Below are 12302 nucleotides of genomic sequence, written 5' to 3'. Positions count from 1 at the left end.
GAAGGAAAGAGACAGAGCTTCCTTTGCCCAGTTCATTGGATACCATGGAAGAAATACAAAGAAACCACCTTTAAGACTGAGTGCTAATGTTTTAAGCATGTTTTAAGTAAAAAAAAATGTTGTGTTTGTGTCCTTTATAAAGTTTATCACTCTGTTACTTAATCTTAAATAGGTACACATATGGCCCGGCCTAACATGGCCCAGTCTGACAAGGTCTTATTTATGTCAGATCCAGCCCTCATAACAAATAGGTTCAACACCCCTGGTCTAAAGGAAAACATGAGTTGGGCTCCAAAGATGAAAAACAAGATTACTATGGGAACAATATAAAATCTAATTAAATAAAGTTATTCAAGCTCTCCTGCAACAATACATATACTATATTCATCTACAACACTAGATTTACAAATAAAAAGGTGTTTTGAAAAAAAATCAAGGCTTAAAAAACATTCTTCCACAGGGTTACATGGCAGTAAAACATGCCACATAGTTACAAACAAAAGAGTCAAGGATATTTTAAAGTCATAATTTCATCACATAATTAATATTTTTATGATGAGTATTTCAGCTCCACATACAGGTGTCCTATAGGATTTGAGGCTGTCCCAAATTAATGCACTTTAGAAAATACACATTGTGGTTACTTCAATATTTACACCCTGTCTTTTCCACTTCAGTTGGTGGCTCCAAGCAATTACAAATGAAGATGTAAACTACATCACTTAAATATATTAAAACATTATTAAATAGAAAATGGAAAAAAATGTCCCTAAATCTATAGCACATATTGAACTGCACAATCATCACTCAGGTCAGTCAACTGCCCTCAAAAGCCTCTTTGAATAAGAAAGCTTTTTTAATGTCTCCAGAACTGTGCAAAGTGAAGAATCTGGAAGAGTATTTCAAAAGAACAGTCACCAGGCCAAAAAGAAACACATTAAAGCTGTCTAATGGGTTTCAAGGATGAGAAACTTAAGCCCTGATAGTCTATAAGTTAGCACACGCACTGATGCCAGGAGAGATTGTCCTTCAGGTACGTAGGCCCCAGGCTATGTAGGGCTTTATATGGAAGTACCAACATCTTGAAGTTGACCCAGAAGTAAATAGGCAGCTAATAACATAAAATTGGGATGATAAGATCACACTTTAAGGTCTAGTTAGTATATCAGCAGCTATATTCTGTACCAAATGAAGCTTTTGTTTCTGCTTGCCTTGTGCTTGAACAGCTGGGACATGCCATTTTCATCTTATGTGTGTTCAGGCTGCCTAACAGCAATTTTACTAGTGATTTTAAGGGATTAAATCCTCTCAGAATGTTCCTTCCCAATTTGCATCAAAGTAAACACCAATGGCATACAATTCAACCTGTAACACTGTACCTATCAGTCCCAGAAACAGCAGAGGATTAAATACACCCAGCACCCAAACTAGGATGAATATGAAAATGCTTTGCCTAAATGTTTCCTTGCTTGGGAAGGACAAGGTGATCCAACAGCATTTACAATAGAATTGACTTCAGCATGGTGTGGCCTGTCTTCCTTGTGACTATATGAGCAAAACTAAGAGGAAACAAGAAACAGTAACCTTAACTCACTGGCAAGGGGAAGGAGTAAGAGGGAAAATCCTACAAAACTTTCACAAAACTTTCAAAACATGCAGTGAAAAGCTCAGGATTGTAAATCAAGCTTCCCACATCAATCAGATCAGAAAGCTAGTACAATCAGATTTTAGAACTGCCCTCTTGTTTCTCACACCAACTTTGGGGGGGGGGGGGAAACCTCTAAGTGATGCATGTGAATTCAAACTAATAAGAATTTTAGGAAGGATATACAAGAGCCAGGGTGGGCCAGTGGAAGTGTTATGGAATGTGCGTCTCACTGGATCAGAAGTCATATCTCAGCTGCAGATTTACTGGATGATCTTGATCTCTATATCTTATCCTTTAGTCCTCCATCAGGAACAATTAAGTGTACTGCATCATGGTACAGCTGCAAGGCTGCATAAGACCTCATTTTCATGCTATGTCCATGTGAAAGTTCCACATGCATTTTGGAGCTCACCTGGAGCTTTGGAACTGCATGGAAGACAGTATGATATCTTGCATACTAACAGCACTATAAGGAATAAATAGCAAAATTTCCTGCATACAGTTTGTAACAAGATATTCAATTACATAACGAGTTTCAAGCATATAGCCTGTGGCATCTACCCCCACGGTGAAAAAAAATGAAGCACATTTCCACAGTCAACCAAAATTATAGGAAGAGCACCTTCCCTCATGCAAGGGAGGAGATTTCAGCCAATATAACCTTTTCATAACAAATGTGTGAATTGCTTCTCATGCCATTTCCAACCTACCCTCAGGAGCAGATTTTGGGGAGGTGTAGCAGGAAAGTGGAAATGGGAATGATATATTATTATAAGGGCTTGACTCACAAGTTTGTTTGCTTTTTAGACCCAACCCATGGTAAAATTGTCACTATGGGTCAGGCAATGGTTACTCACTATGAGCCTCTGGACTGGTTACTCATGTTGCTGTACACACCCTATAACTATTGATAAGTCATTCACAAATACATATTTGTATAGGTGAAGAAGACATGCATTCCAGTCATTTTTCTGTGCATGGGTATTTAGTATTGTACACCCCAAACACATCTGCATAAATCTGGTCTTCTGAACTTATTTCCATTTACTTTGCACATCTTCTTGATTTCTAAAATGATCCTTCATGTTTTCCAAGTGAAATGCAAGCAGTTCAAATAACTATCTGAAAAAGGAGGAGGGAGATTTGGTTTCCTGAGTTTCAACAGATGTCATACTTAATTAGTTGTGAAATAAACCAGAGCTACTTTCAGCCCGTTTCCCTAGTTTCAGCTGTGCACAGTTTCAAACATGTGCATTCACCTCCTGTTTCCCCATAAAAGGGGATGTGGTGTGAGAATTCAGCTTCCAAAAAGGTGCAAAGTAATATGCATGCTGCATGTTCTTTTATACAAATTAATTAAACAAAAGGGAAACTTTTAGCTTATTCTGATATAGTGAGAAAATGCAGGACAAAGGGCTAAAATAACCTCAAACATGATTTTAGCCCTCTGGGATTTGGAGCATTCTCTTGATACCTCGAATATTCTGCAAGTTTTACACCTGCAGTCGAACTCTACCTTATTTCCTTACTCAAACCTCAATGTTCTCCTTTGTGCCAAGATGTTCCAATAAAATCAAATCATTTCAGTATTGCTAAAATGTGATCATTCAAAAACTCTCTTTTGTCTTGCCAGCAGAAGCCAGAGTTGTATGTCACCTGACCAATGCCAGCAGGAGACAAATATGCATATAACTAACTCTTTTTAAAAGGCAGACCAAAATAAAAGGTGATAATATTCTGTGTACTGCTGTTTCTCATCCTTAAATGTGCTCTGGGTGTTTGTGGTGAAAGACAATGCATGCAAAACATATACCCAGTTCTCATATTAAAAATAGAAATGTTGTTTCTGAAAGTCCAAGAAAGTTTTCTGGAGAATTACCGCAAAAATAATACAATAATATTTAGCATTTATAAAGGTAAAATATTTATACAGCACTTTTAATCATTCAGAATGCTTCACATACATAATCTTCTTGTAACAAGGACCCTATAAGGTAGATCAGGATTATTAGAAGCTGGAACAAGAAAGGGTGGCTTGTTTAGATCTACCTGCTGAAGGCATGACAAAGTGGGGACTTCTTGATTTGTAGTTCAGCCACTTCACCACCTCAGCTCTCCAAATAAAATGTGCTCCAGCTATAAGCAAGGTCAAATGTGTTCCATTCACGTGTGACAATCCAGCTGAGCAATATTTGTTGGGGGGGGGGGGGGATATTTTAGACATGGAATCCAAGTCCCAGGAGTGAGAGAACAAAGCATTAATCCCTAGGAAAAATTCAGATTCCCCCATTGCATGAGAAAATAATCTGTTCCTGAAGTCAGAATTTTTTTTAAAAAAATAGTTAAAAATACTTTCCGTACTCTTAAACCCAAAATCTTTAATACTGAGAGATGTTTACAGGTCTGACTTTCGGCAGATGACCTCTCTTGTTTGTTCATACATGTTTTCCAAAATATAAAAGTGAAATAGAGTCCCAAGGGCACTGTACTTGAAAGGTTATGAGAGTTAGAGATTTTAACCATGCCTGCCAAATCAGCAGATGGCTTGTGATTATAATTATATGCATCAATAAAACGAATAATCTTACAAAATTTGAATTTCTACTAAAGTAAGGGATTTAATAAGCAGATGCAACAGAATGCATTTTCTTTAACCCTTTTTGCAGGCAGTGCTAATTCATGTACAGAGAAGATAAAGCTTTGCTCAAACAAGTTGAACACAAACTCAAAAGATCCTGCATTTTCCCCACTTTGTAATGAGGGCTCTTTTGCCAAACATGCATGGTGCTTACATTCAGTTAAGAACAGACCCAGGACTTTTTTATGAACTTTGTTTTCTAATTTGGTAAAAACATCATTTGTGTATCATCTATGTTGTCAGGTAAAAGTAACACATTTCTAATCACTAGTTCCAGAATTCTATTCCATAAAGTTTCCTTAGCTTGATGTCTACATTGATCAGTCTATTTCTGTGTTCAAAAACAAAGTGGTTTTGTTTCACTAAAAACAAACAAACATCTTTATTCTTTGGCACAATACATAAACTGACTATCTACAATATGTGAAAATGTAAATATTGATTCCTGGTATTAATTGGTTGTAAAAGTTAGTACAAGCTTATGTAAAAAGATCTTGGGAAGACATAGTTATGCTATATTAAAAGTGTTAAAAGCTGAACTAATTAGACACACATAATATACCCCATTTAGGGAGCAATCCTAAGCAAGTCTACTCAGGTGTAAATCCTCTTTTATTTAATAAAGCTGACTCCCAGAGAAGTGTTCTTAGTTTTCCAGCCTACAACTTTACTTCCTTTGCAATGGGAGTTATTTTTAAGTAATATGCATACAATAGGGCTTTGCAGCTGTCTTTCTATGCTCTTTGGAGCTTACACATGAGTAAACACATTTGGAATCAGGCCACAAGACACAAATGCAAAAGAATACATTTAAGTAGTTATATTTAGAAAAGAGAACAATTTTATTTGCAAATGGGTTTACAGTGTAATTAACAGAAAAGAACATGGCACTGAAGAACTGTTGCACAAGAATTGTGAAAAATGACAAGTGTCTTTAAGGCATGAAGTCTCATTTAAATGTTTGATTATATTGGACATCGTAAATACTGGTTACCAGCAAGCAAGAGACATAATTTTTGAGAATCAGATATGGGTTGAGCAGGAAAGTATTTGATCATTTCTGCAATCTGGATGTTTTTACTTGAGAGTCAAAAATGTCACTACTCTATAGCACATAAATCCTTCTTAGTATAAGGATTATTGAACTGATGGTCCATAACTGTGGCTTTGGCATCAACCATCCAGATGTCTTAAACCATATATCCTAAAAAGTATGGTCTGTGTCTGTATATTTTACATAAATGATTGTGTTATCAGAACAAGTTTCCTGTTACACTGTAAGAAAAAGTTTTTAAAATAACTCTAGGCAGCTTCAAGGAAATTATTAACTATCAGAGACATTACATTTTAGATACTGTTTAGTAATAAATTACTCAGTGAAAAATTATTACACTAGTATAAATCCCTCATATCACCACTCATGAAAATAAGTTATATGAGTATATATATGATCTGAGAAACTTACAGAAATATGCTTATTACAGGACACTTAAGCATGCATACCGCAGTTAGCATTTTTCTCAGGACACTGGATATTCTCTGATTTCCAGACAATACTACCTATTAAAAAGCAACAGTTTGCAATGGAAACATTGGCAAAAGTCCACTTTGAATAATAATAGACTTCTGATGTAATTATAAATCTAGCTTATTATTAAAGATTATGCTCTGGAGACAACAAAATAATGTACAGAAGTTGAGCTCAAGGGATTATACTCTTAAAACTCAGAATACATCTTTACATTTTTGAAGTCTACAGTAATCTGCATACATGGATTTTACATGCAGAGGGACAGGAACCTCAGTATCCAAAGCTGTTCTCAATTTACTCAATCAGATACCTGCACAGAGATTTTGATTCCAACCTACTGCACTGAATATGAATGACACTATGCGCCACTACATGGGCACAGTGCAACCCCAAACAGAGTTATGCCATCTAAGCCCACTGACTTCAAATGATTTAGAAAGGTGAACTCTTTATAGAATTGCATGGATAGAAAGCTTACGTTTCAGAGATATGTGTTTGCAACTCACTTGTAAAAAGTTTTTCTAGGAACATGTAAGAAGTACTTGGCAACTTTTGGCTTCTGAAATTAAAATAAGGAAAACCTGAAATAGCAATGAATCAGCAAGGTCATACAGAGTTCAAGATACTGATGTCAGTTGGTACAATTCAGCTGCTTGGCTAAAAAGGGGATTCTTTCTGCCATAGTGTTTTTAGAATGCCATGGTTTATCTCAGATACAAGATGATTAAATGTTGGCAGTTCTTAACTCATGAAGGAATAGATTGTGCCTTTCTGACTTTGGGCTATGGACATACTTATGGGGAGTGGGGGAATGAAACCCCCCCATCCAATCAAAGTCTGACAGACATTTCTAAAGTAATATTGTTATACTGAATGCATTTTTTGTGTGTGTGTGATAGTTTGCACAGTTATTTCACTGAGAACTGCCAATATATGGCCATCTGACTGGCTGGACAGCGGAAGGATATGCACACATCACCATTTGCATTATAATTAAAGAAAGTGCAAACACAATGCAATAATGGCCACTTGATGCTCAGAATATTTCCAATGAAATTTTATCCCTGTAAGTAGGAACTCAAACTTGCAAAGGCATTTAATATTGATTAGAAGATTTCAAAGTTAAGTTCTAGCTGAAACTTCATGCTCTCTGCAGAATTAAATATGCCGTGCTAGATACATACAATTACTGTACTAATTTATTGAATTAAACAAACATGTATCATGTTGTGTTGATACAAACAGTTAAGAACATATGGTAAAATCATATCTTATTTCACTTATCTCACTTAGCTGTCCAAACAGGACAAATTTGAGGTGTAAAGTACAGGTGTAGAATAACTTGGTACTTTCCACATACAAATTACTAATCATGCTTTTAAAACTGCTAACAATTTACATCCTATAAATAACATAAACTCCTTGCGATCAATCACAACTAATCTATAAATGCCATATGCAAATAACAGTAGTTTTTATTTCCCTCTTACCTATGTCAAAGTTCTTGTTGACTTCACTATGGTCTGGATTACTATTTTGTGCTGCAAAAGTTGGGAGCAACTTTTCTCATAGTCATAGTCTCTAAAATAAATGTGTTTTCAGTGAGGTTTTGTGAGTTGACCTCGAAGGAATTGAAGAAGTTTAGTGAAGTGATCTGATTTTACAAACTTACATTTAAAAATCACATTCACAAGCACTGGACTTCATATTTCCCAAAATGTAATAACTTCTAAATCATAAAAGAAAGATAATGTAATGCAGCATTTGATCTATGGATTTTTATGTATTAATTATGAAAGACAAATAATGTTCTCACTGTTATCAATATATGTTAGTAATTTAGTAATAACATTTGAGATCTCTTACAATTTTAAATTGCAGCCCAATTCTGTCTCCAGTTCCTGTGAATATAAAGATAGAAGCATGCACAACACATTTGAGGTATACAGCAAGATCTTCTTGCCACTTCCTGTTGACATTTTTTTTTTCAGAAAGAAAAAAAGGAGAAGTATATGGAAGGAATTATTTGATCAACTAAACTCAGAAATTACAAGTAAACATTAAAACAAGGCATATCCTATCAAGCAACAAACCTAGCAGCTAGCCCATCCCTTTTATTTTTTTTAAAAAAAACCCAAACAACATTTATGATTGTTAATCAACACAATTTTTAATTTTTATTTTATTTTCAGCAAAAACAAGTGGACAAATGAAGGCGTGGGGGGAAACACCATGATTTAATACTCTGGCTGCTGTCTGAAAATCCAAAATGATAAAAACCTTCATTTCTGTACACATGGTTCTAAATGCCATGCCATTTATTCAAGTGAATAAGCATCTGGCAAATAGATTGAAATTTGAAATGAATACACTGTTTTTTTTCTGTTATGTATTTTGAAAAGATTCTGGTGATACAAAAAGGTAAAAAGAGTAGATTCTTGTGAAGTTGACAATATGAAATGTCACCTGCGTTGATGGTTATTGTATTTAGATGTATAAAAAAGCATTTCTCTCCACATCACAGCAACATAATGTTTGCTGAATGTCCCATCCCACTTTACTTTAGAAATTCAAAACTTTTGTAAAGATGACAAGAGAGAGAATAAAGGCACTGATTCCAAAAACATTCCCCCTGTTCTGGAGGGGCACAAAAGCAATCCAATCATTATGACCTACTTGTCCAAAACAGACTTTCAAGGCAAGGCTATGGTTAGGCTAAGATTTGCTCTACTTTCTCCCTAGGGCATAATTGTCAGACTGACTTACCGTGTGCCTTTTAGCCTTTGTTCTGCCTCTCGCGCTGACATCAGGGAAGCAGTGAAGTAGAATAAAGCAGGGGTGGGCTAGGTTAGTCCAGTGTTTGTGTCGTTGTGTGGTGTGCAGGGACACTCTGTGATACTCTAGTGAGCTGCTAAGCTTTTTTTGTAGGCTTTGTGTCATTTACTTAACGACCAATCTCATTAGCTGCCAGGGTACAATGGGCTGATGCATTTTCTATGTACATACTCTACACAGTGACCCTCAAGGTTGCCGAAGGTCTATTTAATCAGTCAGATGCTGAATATATTTGCAGTAAATCACTACAAAAATATGAGACCACAGAAGTATCTCATGAGGATTTAATGTTTCTTGGGAGTCTGTTCATGGGGAGGAGGCATCAAATTTAAGTACCACCAATGTGAGGAATGGAATGGGACATTCAAAAAGGTTTGCACTGGTGACCTTTAATAATTGGAATAACTTTGAAGCCCCTGCATGTTCCTGTTATTTCCTCCATCCAGTTCATGGTTTGGTATAATCACATTATCACAATGAAAGTCCTTTAAATAACAGCAAAACAAGATGAGCAGTCTTTCACAGGTTGGCAAAGGTGTATCCCCCCCCCTGCAATCTTTTTAGGCAACCTCAGAGTTGGCATCCATGTATTTCTGCCCTCTCTTCAATTACAAGGCATAAACCCTTTTAACTCCTATGAAAAATGAAATGCTGAAAAGCTCTCTGAATGACGACAGCTGTCCATAAGTATCAGGGAGAGTTCTATTGTCCAACTTGTCCCTGGATAAAATGAATACTTTACAGCAGAGGCTGTTCAGCTTGGCTAAAGAGTATGGGGAGAAGGGGAGGAGGTCACTGGAGATTTCGCACACTAATTTAATCTGGGAAAAGGACAGGCACTGCATCTCACTTGAACAGACTGGCGGCAATCTGGGCTCTCACAGAACTATCTCCTTTTGCCTGTGCTCTATTTATTCCTTATCTCTGTTTACCAACCGCTAGGTCCCTTTCATTCACACCACGAGGCCGTTCTCCTACTATCAGTCAGCAGCTGACACTGTGGAAGAGCCTCAAAGGCAAAAAAGGGATCAAAACTAAACCAAAGCTGTATAAACAATGCAGCAGTAGAAGTAAATGCATAAATCCTAATTCTTAACCCAACCCACAGGGTGCGAACAGAACCTTTATAGTAAATCCAACAAACCCACCACAGTGAGCTATGGGCTACAGAGGAAAAGGGGAAAGCCAAATATCATTCATGAAATCATCATCTCAGGCACAAACACTCACAAATACACACATTTCACATGCTCAACATGATATGCATTATAATTGCTTTACCGTCCAAACTTTATCATTCAATGCATCCATCTGTAAGTAACAATGGTTACATTGGCCTAGCTATGTGTAGTTAATATGGAAAGTTAAAGAAAATAGACCAATTTATCACAAGTCTCAAAGTTTGGGTAACTTTTTCTTTATTGTTAGATCTTAAACAGATGAAAAATAAGAATGGTAAAGTGACAGGCAGAAAACCCTGAACAATATTTTTGTAATTTGAACTCTTACTTAAATCATTTTTATGTGAAGTAATCTATCAACATAAATCTTAGTAGTAGGTGCCTTAACTTATTGTCCTACAGTTAAAAAAAAGATCATTTGATTATGTAAAACTTATCTGTACATTTAATATGGAAAGAGGGAGAAAACAGACTCTACTATTTCCTATAAGCACAGTAAAAATTAAAAAGGTACAAAAGTCTTTGTTGGCTTTCTGATTCTGGGTGACCTCTGACCCCTGAATTTGGACTTTCTATATGAAGTCCTTACCTAGATGTGACACTCTGAATGGCTAAACAGCTCATGAGCCCTTCAAGGTGGTACACCGATGGATAAATGAACCTAAAATTTGATTTAAGTAATAATTCCAAACTTTCAAAGTTATATAAAACAAAGTTTAATACACAAGTCACTATAATGTAAAAAAGCTACAAGCGGCTACATTTGGAAATAGTACTATAGTCTTATAACCACAATGATTTTTTTAAATGAAAATAGTGGTTCACATTATTGAAAAACATGTTAGATACATTATCAGGATTGTTGGGAAAATAGTGACAAAAATATTGCTCATTATCAAAGATGATCTATTATGCCACATTTCAGTTTTGATTTCCACCTATGTGCATTATGAGCAATGAAGTCTTTACTACTTGGATCCTTTTTTCCAAATGAATTAATGAATTAAATTTATCCTTTCACCAGCTGCTAGGCAGCAGATGGAACCATTTCTGAAGCCTTGTTGAATTCAATCCATAAAACTCATTTCCTAGGATTAGCAGTCCAAAGTTTCTTTTAATGTTTATATACCGCTTGGGATTTTAAATTTCATGACGCTAAACTTTCAGCTTAATAATTCTTTTCCCATACCAATTTAATATCAAACAAACTTGATATACCTCATAAAAACATGTTAGGTCACATAAGGACAAGATTTCATTTCAAGAGCAGTCAGGTAAACCCAAGTGTGGAGTGTATTATTTACATTGTGCTACTGCCATAGAAACCATTTATCATGCAGTCAAATATTAATTCCAACTGGAAAGTTTGCAGTTTGCAGTTAACTTTAGTTAGCAAAACTACTTAAAAAAAAGGTATATTGGAACTCTGGGCTGGGCTAGAACACAATCATTTACATCAATAAACCCAACATTTTTTAAAAAAAAGTTACTGGGTTTAACTATTGAAACAGTCAAAACTTCTGACAATGCAATCCCAAGCATGGTTGCATCTTTCTAAATCCATTATAGTAATGAACTTGGAAGGGCACAACTCTGCTTAGGATTGCAGTGTGAGAATTCTGAGTTGTAGTAACTTCAAGAAATTTGAGCTACTGTTTTGTTCTTGACAATTGTTCAGAATTGAAGCTCTAATTTTTTTGGCAGGAGGAAAGCACTCTCATACAATGGTTAACCTATTAAAGGAGTGTAATAAAATTACTTGAAGTTAGTGCAGAAAATGCTCACAAGTTAACAAGTTTGCTGAACAAAAACTTTTATATAGCATACACACAGACACAGACTAAATTTATTGGCACCATGGACAGCTCCATGAATATCGCCCCCACCCCCACCCCTTCCCCATCTGGGACTTGTTTCCTCATCAATTGTTCAGAAGCCAGATGATTTAAAATGGTATTTGTAGTGAAAGGCCCCCTAATTGCAGACTTTTACACTAGCAAGTGGCACGGTGTTTCAGCTCCTTTAGTAATAACAGAAGAAAATCAACAGCACTGTGCTTTCATCTGCATATTATACTGCAATTGAAAAAATAAGTCCCTTTGAACTCAAAGGCTTTATGAATATTTTTTTCAAGTAAATGCAAACTGAAAAAGAAAATGATTGGCTGTTCTGCAGAGAATTATTTCCACTAATTTGGCACAAGGAATCTATATTAATCTAATAATACAGTAAGCCAAGAAGGCCAAATAGTAATAATTACCATCCAGTAAACTGAATATTTAGGAAAGGAGAAAAAAGTAAGATTGGTAATCTTAGCCTGCAGGTACAAAATAGCTATAAGAAATGATATTTGTGTTAAAAACAAACCACAAACTAAGAAAAGGGGGGGGGGCATATTTATAGTTTCCTTTCTAAAGTTGATTATTTTTAAAAAAATCTCCATAGCAGATTGGGATTTCAGACATAATA

General features: G+C 35.7%; 1 protein-coding gene across 15 annotated transcripts in view; it reads right to left on the bottom strand.

The window, feature by feature from the left end:
- Nucleotides 1-12302, bottom strand: part of ST18 (ST18 C2H2C-type zinc finger transcription factor) — a 194904-nt gene that overhangs the window by 181211 nt on the left and 1391 nt on the right. The window contains exon 1 of one of the 15 annotated variants that reach the window (XM_060243804.1): nt 8584-8726. The exons of 13 other annotated variants lie outside the window; for them this stretch is intronic. The gene's annotated coding sequence lies outside the window, so the exon portion shown is untranslated. Of the gene's footprint in view, nt 1-7307; nt 7401-8583; nt 8727-12302 lie in introns of those variants that run through there. One more of the 15 variants, XM_060243805.1, reaches the window with a different exon arrangement.

This window comes from Heteronotia binoei, chromosome 7 (genome assembly GCF_032191835.1).
Source record: "Heteronotia binoei isolate CCM8104 ecotype False Entrance Well chromosome 7, APGP_CSIRO_Hbin_v1, whole genome shotgun sequence".
Taxonomy (NCBI): Eukaryota; Metazoa; Chordata; class Lepidosauria; order Squamata; family Gekkonidae; genus Heteronotia; species Heteronotia binoei.
The sequence above is the reverse complement of the archived record's forward strand: the minus strand, read 5'-3'. Positions and strand labels throughout refer to the sequence as shown.